At 44.3% G+C, this 14,455-nt stretch overlaps 1 protein-coding gene across 7 annotated transcripts in view; it reads right to left on the reverse strand.

Annotated features, from left to right (window-relative positions):
- LOC137536102 (cGMP-dependent protein kinase 2-like) overlaps nucleotides 1–14,455 on the reverse strand; it is an 843,621-nt gene that overhangs the window by 603,334 nt on the left and 225,832 nt on the right. The gene's annotated exons all lie outside the window — the stretch shown is intronic.

Here is a 14,455-nt window from a genome sequence, read left to right on the forward strand (position 1 = left end):
CAGGCTTTTTTGTTCTCCTGATCTTGTTGTGGCCCAGGATGTCTATATTTGGAGATAGTGTCACTCGCAGCCATGTTAATGCTCTATTTAGATTTAGTCACATTGCCTTCGAGAGCGTTTGTGTAAGAGCCAGTGCAGCTGCCTACATATATTAAACAAGTTTATTATAGCATTGTCATTGCATGATTACCATTAGCGTTAATGTCAAAATAAGGTTTAACAATGAATTGACTTTAAGTTCATCAGATTTTCTAATGACAAATCTGGTACTGCTTTCTGGAACTGTTCAGCTGTGAGGCTTTGATATCTAAAACCTCAAAGGTTCAAAGAACACCCATTAGTCATCTATGAAGCTAGTTGTCCTAGGAGTGCATACCACTGTCTGATAGGGACTTCTTAATTAAAGACTTGGCAGGAGCCCCTGCGTCTGGTTCTGTGACGACCATATGCAGATACTCCGAATTACAGCATAAAACCCAATAGGAGATAATGACCTATGACACCCCAACCTTCACTTTTCCACTAACACATATATTTTATCTGGACTGCACTTCACTTTTATTTTTTCCATGCCTTTAATTACTTTACTGAACGAATGCATATCATAACAATGTACTGTTATCTCTGTTCCGGAATGTACATTGAGACTTCAAAAGCAGTCATATTAAAGCAATTCTATGTTTCCCTGAACAATGTCTGAGTGACATAAAAGTGGAATGAGTACTTGTATAAGGCTTTGCTCATGCTGGCATTTCTTCTGCAGTTGAGGAGCCAAGTAAACACCATTATAGAAAGTCCAATATATTCACACATAAGTGGACTATTTATATATAGGTGTCTATAGATACTTTTAGCTTTGGGGCGAGCCTAAGCACATGTCTCTACAGGATCTCACCTAACATTTAACACACTGCAGCAAACATTTTATTGAGAGACAGAAAAATACTTGTCAAGGAGCAAAAATCAAAAGAAAAAAAAAATTGCTGGTTTGCAGTTTTGTGGCTTTTAATGGCCCTCAACAGGAAAGCTCTTTTCCACATCAGACTTTGCCCTATTCTTTACATGACAGAAAGGTGGCCACACTTCCCATCACATCCAATCACTTTTGAGATTCCTCAACTTCACAAATGACAACACCCATTTTACCCATGGAACTCCTCCCAATGGCAATACTGGCCATTGGCTGTCAGCACATTCCTCCAGACTCATGCTTCCCTTCCCCAGGGAATAACAAGAGGGAAGTTATATTTTAGACCAGCTCCACTTTTACAACTTCTTGTGCTGGACCCCTTTAGGATTCCTTCCTGCTGAGGAATCCTATTAGTATATTCTTAGACCCTGGTGGCAAATTCAAAGAAGCTTTCGTTGGTTCTCCTACTACTGCTTCAGTGGAAAAATACATTGAGCATCTTTGAATCTGCTGTCAGGGTTCCCCATTGGTCCTTCGATATCTTCCTCGGGGAAAAGTATCACTGATATTGTCAGTGAACTAAAGATCAGCCCTATGCGAAGTTTGAAAGATGCTTGCTTCTCGTGGGGCTGCCTTACTGCTTTTCCTAAGGTACCCACTGGAGGTGTAGAGTGCAGTGGTGGTACCAGGGAGGACCAGTAGAGGTTCAGTGATATCAGGGGTGTCTGTGAGAAGTGCTGTAGAAGTATAAAGACAAATATGACAAAAGAATATGATGTTACACATTTTGTTTCCTTCAATAAAGTGTATGCTTTTAAACCCCAGGACCTAATACTACAAGTGTGGGGGTAGTTACCCCAACCTCTTTAGTATCAATGTGGAGAAGGTCCCCTCCTACTTTACTTGGACAAGAGGGGTTTGCGGTAGATAGGAAGAATTTCCATCCTTCTGGAGAGCTCCTGTCAAGTCATGGTCCATGCAGGCTGGTAATGCCCAGGTGGTGAGCCCTACCCTGTCTGGTTCAGCCATTCTGGCAATAATAGTCAGCATGAGGGGAAAAAAGATTTAGAAAGGCATGAGTGTGGGAGAAGGAGAGGGGGGTTAAACAACTTTTTTTCTCCTCATTCCTCACTCATACTGTCATGCTGGCTGATGCAGATAGCGGCGCAGCCGCCGCTTCCGCATCTGGCATCACGGCATCTCCCGCCGTGGTGTCCCCGGGCCTCCCGCCGGCATTAGGGAGGTCCGGTCCTGTGACAATGTGGGCGAGCATCAGGCTTGCGTGCGCGCGGACCGCCGCCCCACTTATTCGTGGAGGAAGCGTGTCAGCTGATGGCGGGTCAGCTGACGGCCACCTGCTTCCCGATTGGCTGGGCCTCTGGGCGGCGCCGTGGAGTGCTCCACAGTACTTCAGGAGCTGCCTGTCATTCGCTCTTCGTCGGTTGTTGCGAATACCTCACAGTGCTAGCTCTCAGACCTTAGTCAGTTCCCAGTGTGTTTGATCCGGCAGGACCCCGGGGATTCACACAAAGCTTAGGATTATTATATATTTGTAATATTAATTATATCTTTGTATTATCTTGTTGTGTATAAACCTTGCCTGAACTTTTGACGATCCTTCTGCCTCTCGATTCTGCACTCTGCCTTTCTGATTGTTGCCGACCTCGGCCCGACCTCGACTCACGATTCTGTACCTTGCCAATCTGATTTGCTGCTGACTTTGGCCTGTTATTTTGACTACGATATTTGCCTGACGATTCTGTACTGTTTCTGACCGACCCGTTACCGACCTCGCTTGTACGACCACTCTCTGCTTAGTGATAGCCTCAGCCCTTAGGGCTATCACTTTAGGGGTACTCCTGATTCTATTGTGCACCAATACACCTGTGATCACATTCTGATTAAAGTAGACTATACTTCTGATTGAGCACCATCTGATCATCTGTTACAATACTGATCGTTACACATACCTAAAAGAAGAATGAGTGGTGGACAAAGAACAGATAACAGCATTGTATGTGAAAGTGTGATTCCAAGACGTGATTTCAACTTTCTACAGGTTTGTGTCATTATAACCTCAAATCTAAAGCTATAACGCCAAATGAATAATAAGTGTGTGTGTGTGTTTCATACTGGCTAATATAATTATTTAAGGTTGCGTACACAGTGGGGTGTTGCGGCGCGACTTTACAGAGGCATCTTAATGCAGAAAGTCGCTTTGTAATAGTAAGGGCCTGTTTCCACTACATGCAGATTGGATGCAGAATGGATGCAGAAAAACTGACTCCAATGAATGTCTATGGGACTGTTTCCACTAAACACAATTTTTCTGATGCAGATTTTCCCATAGGCGTTCATTGAAGCCAGGTTTTATGCATCCATTCTGCATCCAATCTGCGTACAGTGGAAACAGGCCCTAAGTCTATGCAATGTCCAGAGAGCATCCGGTGTGATGCATTTCAATGGACAACCGTATCCCAATGCAGTGTGCTACTGCATAACGTGTGCATTAAAGGAACCCTGAACAGACCTATAAAATGGAATACTGAACTTACATGGGACTTCCTCCAGCTGCCCATAGCCTGTGAGGTCCCTCAGTGTTTTGAGAACCGTGCATGCGCAGAACACATACGGTGGTTAACAAGTGATTTAGACAGGTGTGTGGACCTGATGCGCATGAGCAGTGTCCTATGACTCCCGGCCAGATCGCACAGCTAACAAAGCCACCAGCGGGAGAATGGAGGGGATCCAGAGGATGCTGAGGGACCTCACGGGCTACGGGGACTGGAGAAAGCACCAGGTAAGTTCAATATTGCTAGTAGAGGTAAATCAGCGCTTCAAGTTCATCATTACATAATACAGCACCTAGTGTAGGTAAGACTACAGTGACCAGTCAACTGTGGCAAGTAAATAAAAGGCTTACTAGCCCCTAGTAGCACAATCTACAAGGCCAAAAGCGACTCAGAAATGGTGTCCTAAAACTCTTTCACTGGCATAAAGGTCCTCATCGGATTCCTCATAAAAGGCAATCACTCATCCACCAGGATGGTAGTGTAATATTTCACCATTTTTTAGGTCTGTCCAGTGTCCTTTTAACATTGTTGGTGAAGCATACTTTGCATTGACTCTATACTTTAGGGTATGCAACACAAAAGTAACATAATGTGTGGTGCAAATTTTTTGTTCAGTTGCGTTACTGTTTTTACAGTGAATGCCCACTGTTAACATAACTTTGAATATTTTCAGGATTCTGCATGTTGTTTAGTAGTTAAAGGGGCACTATAGCGAAAAATTGAAACATTTAAAATATGTGCAAACATAAACAAAAAAAAGTCTGTTTTCTCCAGAGTAAAATGAGCCAAAATTAATTTTCTCCTATGTTGCTGTCACTTACTTTAGGTAGTAGAAATCGGACAGACGTGACAGGTTTTGGACTAGTCCATCTCTTCATGGGGGGATTCTCAGGGATTTATTTATTTTCAAAAGCACTTAGTGAATGACAGTTGCTTTGTCCAACTGCCAAAAAAACTGTGTAGTGAGCAAGGAAGCTGGCATCATTGTTTAAATACTTTTTAGGGAATATCTTTACCCTACCTAATCTGGCCCCGTCCATGTGTCAGTGCTTTTTAGCACTGCGCATGTGCAGGGAAAAGACGCAGAGAAACTGCTGAGAGCCGGAAGAGGACGGGGCCAGAAGGGGCGGTCGTGTGTACACGTACGTGCGCGAGGCGGGTGTGCACGCAAGGTGTGCGGTGGGCGAGCGCGCACCTTCGGCTGGCTGCGTGCGCACGCACGGCGGATTACTGACAGACCTAACCCGTTTTTAAACGGGCTAAGGTCACTAGTAAAGAGTAAAGGCCTTGCTGAGAATCCCCTATGAAGAGATGGACTAGTCCAAAACCTGTCGCTTCTGTCAGATTTCTACTACCTACTGTAAGTGACAGCAACATAGGAGAAAAGTAATTTATAGATCATTTTATTCTGGAAAAAAAACGTACTTCTTATTTGTCTATGTTTGCACATATTTAAAATGTTACTATTTTTCACCATAGTGCCCCTTTAAGAAGCTGAGTAACATCAGTGCAGTTTCTGTACATATTACATACTTACTTTACTATTATGTGCATGCATTATGTCAGCTAACAAACTTTTTCTAAAAAGGCAGCCATGAGATAATTTCCTTAAATGGCCCTCACACACTTGTCACCATAATCTCTATTCCCTGTCCTGAAACCACCAAGCAGTCAAAGTGTCCCTGTGATTCCATGAAGCCTTTGTGAGCTAAAGCCCCCTCTAATCATTTGTGTTTGTCCAGTAGCTCTGACAGAGGAAGCACTAGTTATGCAGCAAGTGCCAGTATCTGCTTTATCCCAGAAACATTCTTGGCTGTAGCAGATCACCCTGCACCTGTTTCTCCACTATGACAACACACGGGTTTGCAAGCGTAATATTAATATCCTTGTGCTCACACGTAGCGACACAACTATCCACTTAAATAAAAATGACAGTACAGGCCGCAGCGCTCACACACATGCATCATAGTGTCATTTTCTACAGGAGTCATTCACTTAAATGGCTGATTCCTTAGCAAAGCCCAATAAGATTTTCACAGAGAGGTCTATAACATACATATAGACGTCAGGTTACCTTGGCTAACACTGTTAGTAATACCCTTTGGCAGCACATGGTGTTAATTTAGTTAGCACACAAGTAGCTCAAGTGACTTATCTACAACCTGGTATTTCTCAAAGCGCCAATCAGTCTAAAGCCAAGACACAAATTTAGCTAGATGTCTGCACTGTGCTCCTCCTCATAACTTGTTGCCTGTTCATTTCATAGGTTATTTACTTAAAGGGCACCTGAAGTGAGAGTAGTATGGAGGCTGCCATATTTATTTCCTTTTAAACAATGCACATTGCCTGGCTGTCCTGCAGATCCTCTGCCTCTAATTCTTTTAGCCATAGACCATGAAAAAGTATGCATACCAAAGAGACCAGCAGGATACCAAGCAACTGATATTGTTTAACCACTTGAGGACTCAGCCTTTACCCCACTTAAGGACCAGCACTGTTTTTTCCATTCAGACCACTGCAGCTTTAACGGTTTATTGCTCGGTCATACAACCTACCACCTAAATGAATTTTGCGTCCTTTTCTTCTCACTAATACAGCTTTCTTTTGATGTTATTTGATTGCTGCTGCGAGTTTTAGTTTTTATTATATTCATCAAAAAAGACATGAATTTTGTCAAAAAATGACTTTTTTAACTTTTTGTGCTGACATTTTTCAAATAAAGTAAAATTTCCTATACATTTGAGCGCGAAAGTTATTCTGCTACATGTCTTTGATTTAAAAAAAAAACCATTCAGTGTATATTTATTGGATTAGGTAAAAGTTAGAGCGTTTACAAACTATGGTGCCAAAAGTGCATTTTCCCATTTTGAAGCATCTTTGATTTTTCTGACTACCTGTCATGTTTCATGAGGTGCTAAATTTCCAGGATAGTATAAATACCCCACAAATAACCCCATTTTGGAAAGAAGACATCCCAAAGTATTCACTGAGAGGCATGGTGAGTTCATAGAAGATTTTATTTTTTGTCACAAGTTAGCGGAAAATGACACTTCGTGACAAAAAAAAAAAGAAAAGGTTTCCATTTCTGCTAACTTGTAACAAAAAAATGAAATCTGCCATGGACTCAACATGCCCCTCAATGAATACCTTGAAGTGTCTATTTTTCAAAATAGGGTCATTTGTGGGGTGTGTTTACTGTCCTGGCATTTTGGGGGGTGCTGAATTGTAAGCACCCCTGAAAAGCCTAAAGGTAGTCATTGCACTGTTGGCCCCTTAGCGCAGTTTGGCTGCAAAAAAGTGTCACACATATGGTATCGCCATATTTGGGAGAAGTAGTACAATGTGTTTCGGGGTGTATTTTTACACATACCCATGCTGGGTGGGAGAAATATCTCTGTAAATGACAATTTTTTGATTTTTTTTTTACACACAATTGTCCATTTACAGAGATATTTCTCCCACCCAGCATGGGTATGTATAAAAATACACCCCAAAACACATTGTACTACTTCTCCCGAGTACGGCGATACCACATGTGTGGCACTTTTTTGCACCCTAACTGCGCTAAGGGGCCCAGAGTCCAATGAGTACCTTTAGCATTTCACAGGTCATTTTGAAACATTTGGTTTCAAGACTACTCCTCACGGTTTAGGGCCCCTAAAATGCCAGAGCAGTATAAGAACCCCACAAATGACCCCATTTTAGAAAGAAGACACCCAAGGTACTCCATTAGGAGTATGGTGAGTTCATAGAAGATTTTACTTTTTTTCACAAGTTAGCGGAAAATTATTTTTATTGTTTTTTTTTACCAAGTGTCATTTTCCGCTAACTTGTGACAAAAAATAAAATCTTATATGAACTCACCATACTCCTAACGGAATACCTTGGGATGTCCTCTTTGTAAAATGGGGTCATTTGTGGGGTTACTATACTGCCCTGGCATTTTAGGGGCCCTAAACCGTGAGGAGTAGTCTTGAAACCAAATGTTTCAAAATGACCTGTATAATGCTTAAGGTACTCATTGGACTCTGGGCCCCTTAGCGCAGTTAGGTGCAAAAAAGTGCCACACATGTGGTATCGCCGTACTCGGGAGAAGTAGTACAATGTGTTTTGGGGTGTATTTTTACACATACCCATATTGGGTGGGAGAAATCTCTCTGTAAATGGACAATTGTGTGTAAAGAAATCAAAAAATTGTCATTTACAGAGTGATTTCTTCTACCCAGCATGGGTATGTGTAAAAATACACCCTAAAACACATTGGTCTACTTATCCCGGGTACGGCGATAGCACGTGTGGCACTTTTTTGCAGCCTAACTGCGCTAAGGGACCCAACGTGTAATGACTACCTTTGGGCTTTACAGGGGTGCTCACAATTTAGCCCCCCCCCCCCCCACATGACAGGACAGTTAACAAACCCCACAAATGACCCCATTTTGGAAATAAGACAATACAAAGTATTCCATGATGGGCATGGTGAGTTTATACAAAAAATTATTTTTTGTCACAAGTTAGCAGAAAAGGATACTTTGTGAAAAAAAAATATTGGGCATACAGGTAGTGCATTCTGGGCTAAAAGGAAAAATGAACGGCAAACATCCCTTCATTCGCATCGATTAATGTGGATGAACAAATATCTGCCAAAAAATGTGAAAAAAAAGAAAAGAAAGAGAGGAAGGCGTCCGCCTGGACATTGGAGCTGCCACCCCAAAAATCTAAACCCACCAGCTCGTATGCCCAGGCAAACCTGATTTATTCATCCACATCGATCGATGTGAATGGAGAAATCATTGCTTGAGTTCTTTTTTGATACAAAGTGCTTGCCAAAGCATATGAACCCCAACACCACTCCTCAGCCCATAGGCCTCGGCAAATGTATCTTTTTTACTGTGGAGGAGAAATCTCGTCCTACAGCGCTGCATGCACCGATTTTGTGTAACCTGACAGAAGCGCAATGCTTCTGTCAGGATGCACCATCAGTGCTGCAGCTGATTGGTCGGTCGGTCGGTCTGGATAGAAAAAAGAGAGAAGAAAAACGAAAAACAAAACAAAAAGGAGGGGAAGGCGTCCGCCTGGACATAGGAGCTGCCACCCCAAAAATCCAAACCCACCAGCTCGTATGCCCAGGAAAACCTGATTTATTCATCCACATCGATCGATGTGAATGGAGAAATCATTGCTTGAGTTCTTTTTTGATACAAAGTGCTTGCCAAAGCATATGAACCCCAACACCACTCCACGGCCCATATGTCTAGGCAAACGTATCTTTTTTACTGTGGAGGAGAAATCTCATCCTACAGCGCTGCATGCACCGATTTTGTGTAACCTGACAGAAGCGCAATGCTTCTGTCAGGATGCACCATCAGTGCTGCAGCTGATTGGTGGGTTGGAAAAATGAGAGAAGAAAAAAAAAAAAAAGCAAGCAGCAAAGCACTTCAATAACATTAACTTTTTAAACTTTATTAAATATGTTCAAACCAAACAATAACATTGGTAACAAAATATTAACTTTTTTGCTTACCTGTTTTTTGTTTTTTTTTTGTTTTGGTTTTTTTTTTACTTGAGATCTGAGGATAAACTTCTCCTCCCCCATGGGTCAATGTGCAAAGTGCAAATCGCACAGATATGTGGCGAAGTACATTATGCATTCTGTCCCAAGTGAAAGGAGAGGTTTCTTGCAGGCCAGTGTATTTGGATCTCTCGAAACCTGATATTTGGGTTCACACTGCATACTGGCCTATCCGGTCGGTCGAGCCTGCCGCACCGTCTCACCCAAAACAGACCTTCAGGGAATACCACAAGAGTAGCATTCGGCCTAGTAATTAACTGCGTCGCCGTAGACTAACATGACTTCCAGGCCGACCAAAATTGCCGCAGAAGCCACGCAGTAACGTAGGCATGCACTAGCGTTAAGTCAAGCACTTCCGGCGTAGGGGGGGGGGGGGGACCGCAAAGTGTGACTTTTGCTAGGCAATTTGCCCTTACGCATCGCGCCAGTGTGAAATAGCACTGAGAGACCCTTGTGTGCCTACTGCTGTGTCTGTAGTTCCCCAGGTTCTAAAAGTGTGCCTTCTCATGGTACCTCTCATAACACTCCCCTAGGCATAGGCCAGGCTGGTCAGGACAGGAGGGACAGTAAACGGGGGTGTCACGCCTTATTCCAGCCTTGCTGCAGACACAACATCTTTTTCTGGGGTTGCGTTGAGTTGGGGTACTGGGAATCAGGTAGGCGTAATGCCTTCCATGCAGCCGGCTAGTTGCATTTGGGGGTTGGGCTCTGGCACCTTGGGATGCAGGAGTGCCGAAACGATCCTTTCCTGGAATTGAAGGAAAGATCCAGTTCTCCCAGCTTTACTGTAGAGAACAAAGCTGTTGTACATCGCCAATTGAATTAAATACACAGACACTTTCTTATACCAGCGTCTGGTTTTCCGGGTAATTAAATAGGGCCCTAACATCTGGTCATTTAAGTCCACCCCTCCTATGTTGGCATTATAGTCGTGGCCGGCGAGGGGCTTTTCAATGACCTTTGTTGCCCGTGTAATTTGTACTGTCGTGTCTGTGTGAATGGTAGACAGAAGGTAAACGTCCCTCTTGTCCTTCCATTTCACCGAGAGCAAGTCATCGGCACCCAAGGTGGCCCTCTCCCCTCGTTGAAGTCTGGTGTTAACGAGCCGTTGGGGGAAGCCCCGGCGATTAGGCTGCACGGTGCCACAGCATCGGATTCCTTCTAACTTTAAGTGCTGATAGAGGGCCACACTTGTGTAAAAGTTGTCCACATAAAGATGGTACCCCATATGGAACAAGGGTGACACCAAGTCCCACACAATCTTTCCACTGCTCCCCAGGTAGTCAGGACATCCGACCGGCTCCAATTTTGAGTCTTTTCCCTCATAGACCCTAAAACGAGATGTATAGCCTGTGGCCCTATCACAGAGCTTATACAGCTTCACCCCATACCGGGCGCGCTTGCTTGGGATGTACTGTTTGATGCCAAGGCGCCCGGTAAAATGTACGAGGGACTCGTCTACACAGATGTTCTGTTCAGGGGTATAAGCATCTGCAAATGTGGATGACAGGTGGTCTATGAGGGGCCGAATTTTGTGGAGCCGGTCATAAGCTGGGTGGTCTCTTGCATGACAGGTGTTGTTGTCATTGAAATGCAGGAAGCGCAGGATGATCTCAAATCGCGACCTGGACATGGCAGCAGAGAACATGGGTATGTTATGTATTGGGCGTGTAGACCAATAAGAGCACAATACATTTTTTTGGGTAATACCCATGTTGAGGAGAAGGCCCAAAAAAAATTTAAGTTCGGAAACTTAGAGTGGTTTCCACCGAAAAGGCTGGGCGTGGCAGCTTTTCGGATTGGCGGTTATAAATTGTGTGGAATAACGGTTGGTCTCAGCCACAGTTAAAGTCAAGGAGATCCTGGGTGAGGAACAGTTCAAAAAAGTCTAGGGCCGATCCTAGTTCAACTGTCTCCACCTGGACTCCAGACTGGGCGGTGAAAGGGGGCAGTACGGGTGCGGCGGGATCAGGGGAATGCCAATCAGGGTTTGCCAGCACCTCTGAAAAACTAATGGGAGTATGGGCCCGTCTACTTGGTGGCTGCGAATCGGGTCTTAATGCACGTACCACCGAACCAGTTTCTACTACCAGGCTGGTGTTCGCCACTTCACCAGGGTCTTCTACGGTAGTACTGGTGTTGATAGTTCCAGGAGATGCTGCGCTGCTGGTGCATGCCTCACCAAGAAAAATCAGATCAGCGCCAGCACCACTCTGCTGCCCTTGAGACTGATCTTCCGCCACCTGCAGTCCAGTGACATGGGGTGTGGTACGCCTGGCTCTAGCCGGGACCTCAACCTCGTCATCGGAACTATCGGTCAGAGAGCCACTGCTGTCTACAGGATCGTACTCTGGACCAGTGAATTCGTCGAATAAGGCGACCCAATTATCCTCATCCGACTGGTCCATGTACCTGTAGATGTCTTCATTGGAAAACCTCTTTTTTGCCATGGTGGCCTGCTAAATTTAGGAGGTATTCCTCTGAGACTACCCAGGAAAAAGAGCACCAACCTAGCGAAAGGGAGTACTTGAGAGGTAGAAAGCTGTGGTCACTGAGTTTTGATAAAAAAAAAATCAAAACTGATGTTTACAGTGCCACAGCTAGTGTACAGTGTTTTTTGCAGTGATCAGAAAAAAAAAATTTCTGTCACTGAGGTGGGGCGGACTGAACGCAGTGCAGGCGAACGATCAGGTCTGATGGGGCAAACACTGCGTTTTTTTGTGGATCCTAGTGACCCTAATATAGATCTGACTGTGATCACTAATGATCACTTACAGATACTATATAGTACCAATGCTGATTAGCGACAGTGATGACGCTAATTAGTGACTGTGGTGCAGTGGGCTGAGCACTAACTGACACTAACAACCCTTTTGCTTAGCTAACTGGCCTAACTGTTACCACTAGTGATACTAAAAAAGTTTTTAGATCACTAGGATAGTGATGGTGGGGGGGGGGGGGAGGGGGGTTGGGGATCAGAGAGCAATCACAAATAATCAAAAACAATCACGAGGCAATTACAACACAATTACAGCAATCGGCGCAATCAAAGCCAATCACGGAGCAATTGAATCCAATAACGCGACAATCAAAAACCAATTACGTGACAATCGAAGCCAATCACACGACAACCGATGCTAATCACAGGGCAAAACAGCCAATCAGAGGGCAATTGGCACAATCAAAACCAATCACGGGCAATTGAAGCCAATCACGCGACAATCGAAAACCAATTACGTGACAATCGAAGCCAATCACAGTGCAATTGAGACAATTGTAGCCAAACAAAGCACAATCAAGCCTTACAGACAGGAGATAAGATCCACAATGGCAGGGGGGAGAATATACGCAAGCAATGCACTAGGAAGGTGTGGGGAGGATCTGAAGGGGTGGGGGGTGATCAGATACCCCTAAGGGGTAGTTGGGGGTCTAATCTGATGGATAGGAGTGACAGGTGGTGACAGGGGGTGATAGATGGGTTATTGACGGGTGATAAGTGGGTGTTTACAGGGAGAAACAGATGTAAACAATGGACTGCTGATTTGATCAGGGGGGGGGGGGGGTCTCGGGGGGATCTGAAAGGGTGGGTGGGTGATCAGAAGCCCCTAAGGGGCAGTTGGGGGTCTGATCTGATAGGGGGCAGTGACAGGTGGTGACAAGGGATGATTGACAGGTGACTGATAGGTGATTGGCAGCTGATCAGTGGGGAGATAGACAGATGCAGGGGAGATAGATAGGTTCAGTATACAGGGGGGGGGGGGTCGGGGGGGGAGATCTGGAGGTGTGGGGGGTGATCAGATACTCCTAAGGGGTAGTTGGGGGTCTGATTTGATGGATAGAAGTGACAGGGGGTGAAAGGGATTTATTGATGGGTGATATGGGGGGTGGTTAGGTTTAAGCTGCGGGCTGCAGGGGGGTACAGGGAGGGGGGGGGGTCTGATGGGTGCTGCGGGTGATCGGGGGTCTGTGGGGCTCCTAAAGTGTGTGTGTGTGTGTTCTAATACTGTGCCTGCTCTCCTTGCTGGTGGTCGATCGCTAAGTGTGACCACCAGCGAGAGGCAGGCAGTATAATACAGTTTGTTACGTAAACAAACTGTATTATACGCTTTCTATTGGGCAGTTTGAAAATTTACAGCCCGCCGGCGCTGCTGATTGGCCATCTGTGATACAAGTCTGAAGAGCTTGTGTGAATGACTGGTTGCTAGGGAAGAAACACATTAGCAAGCTAGTCTGTAGGCAGATAGGACATATCTTGTATCCCTTAGTAGTGATGAACCATTCTCCATAGAAAACATTGACAGAGCTAAAGGTTATTGCAAGTCAAGGAAACATGCTGTTTGTGCCGTGATCACGCAATGATCACGAGGGATGAATCATACTTCCGCGTTGTGGATAGGCTGATGGCCGACTACACCCTATGAAAACAAGTACTGAGCATGCGTGGCACGTGATATGGTTATATAACATTGTGTTGCAATAAGCGCGTAACCCTGAATTAACTGTTTCAGGAATTGCACGACTTAACTAGAACTAGTCCTGTTCATGAGGATATTGACTATAAGTCATTCAATCATAGTGAGGCTCATGCCTGAGCATCCCCAGGATGCAATAGGGAAAATGGGTGGAGCTATGAGTATAAGACAGAGAGATTCCCCTTGCTCTGATGGGACTCTCCACTACTGACGAGTTGTGTGATGTTGTGTATGCGCTGCCTCCTGATGATCGCTGGTCCCCCGATACGGAGTGATGAAGCAATATCCGGTAATGTATTGATTCTTTACTCTATAACTTACCCATAATTCATATAATTCACTGTTATAATTTGTAATAATTGAATAAATAACCTAATACAGTGTGAAGTTGTTTGCTGTGTATTTACCTAGTCTGTGTGCTAGTGTGAGTCAAGTGTGAGGCCTTAGCAATGCCAAAAACATAGCAATACATAAATTGGCGACGAGGATGGGATCTAAACCTGACTAAACTAAAGTGGATTGTTGAAAAATCTAACGAAGTGAAAAGTGCTATTAAAAATATGAATAGAAGTATAATTGTACACCAGCTCAGTACTACTGTGATTGCAAACAAAATTGTTAAAGTGGGCTCTGCCATAGCAGATGCCACCTCTCACCACTGGTGGGATGTATTTATGGGTTATTCGCCATCAGCAGAAACAATGATGAAGTGGATGGTTCATCCTCTTTTGATTGTAATGATTGTTATAGTTATCCTATCCATATGGAACTGGTATGTGGCATATGGGGTCTGTTGTAAGAAGGAAAAAGTTGTCATGGTTTCATATGTTAATGGTCATCACTAAGGACCGAATGTGAATGTAATAATTGAATAAATAACCTAATACAGTGTGAAGTTGTATGCTGTGTATTTACCTAGTCTGTGTGCTAG

Source organism: Hyperolius riggenbachi, chromosome 10, assembly GCF_040937935.1.
Source record: "Hyperolius riggenbachi isolate aHypRig1 chromosome 10, aHypRig1.pri, whole genome shotgun sequence".
NCBI lineage: Eukaryota > Metazoa > Chordata > Amphibia > Anura > Hyperoliidae > Hyperolius > Hyperolius riggenbachi.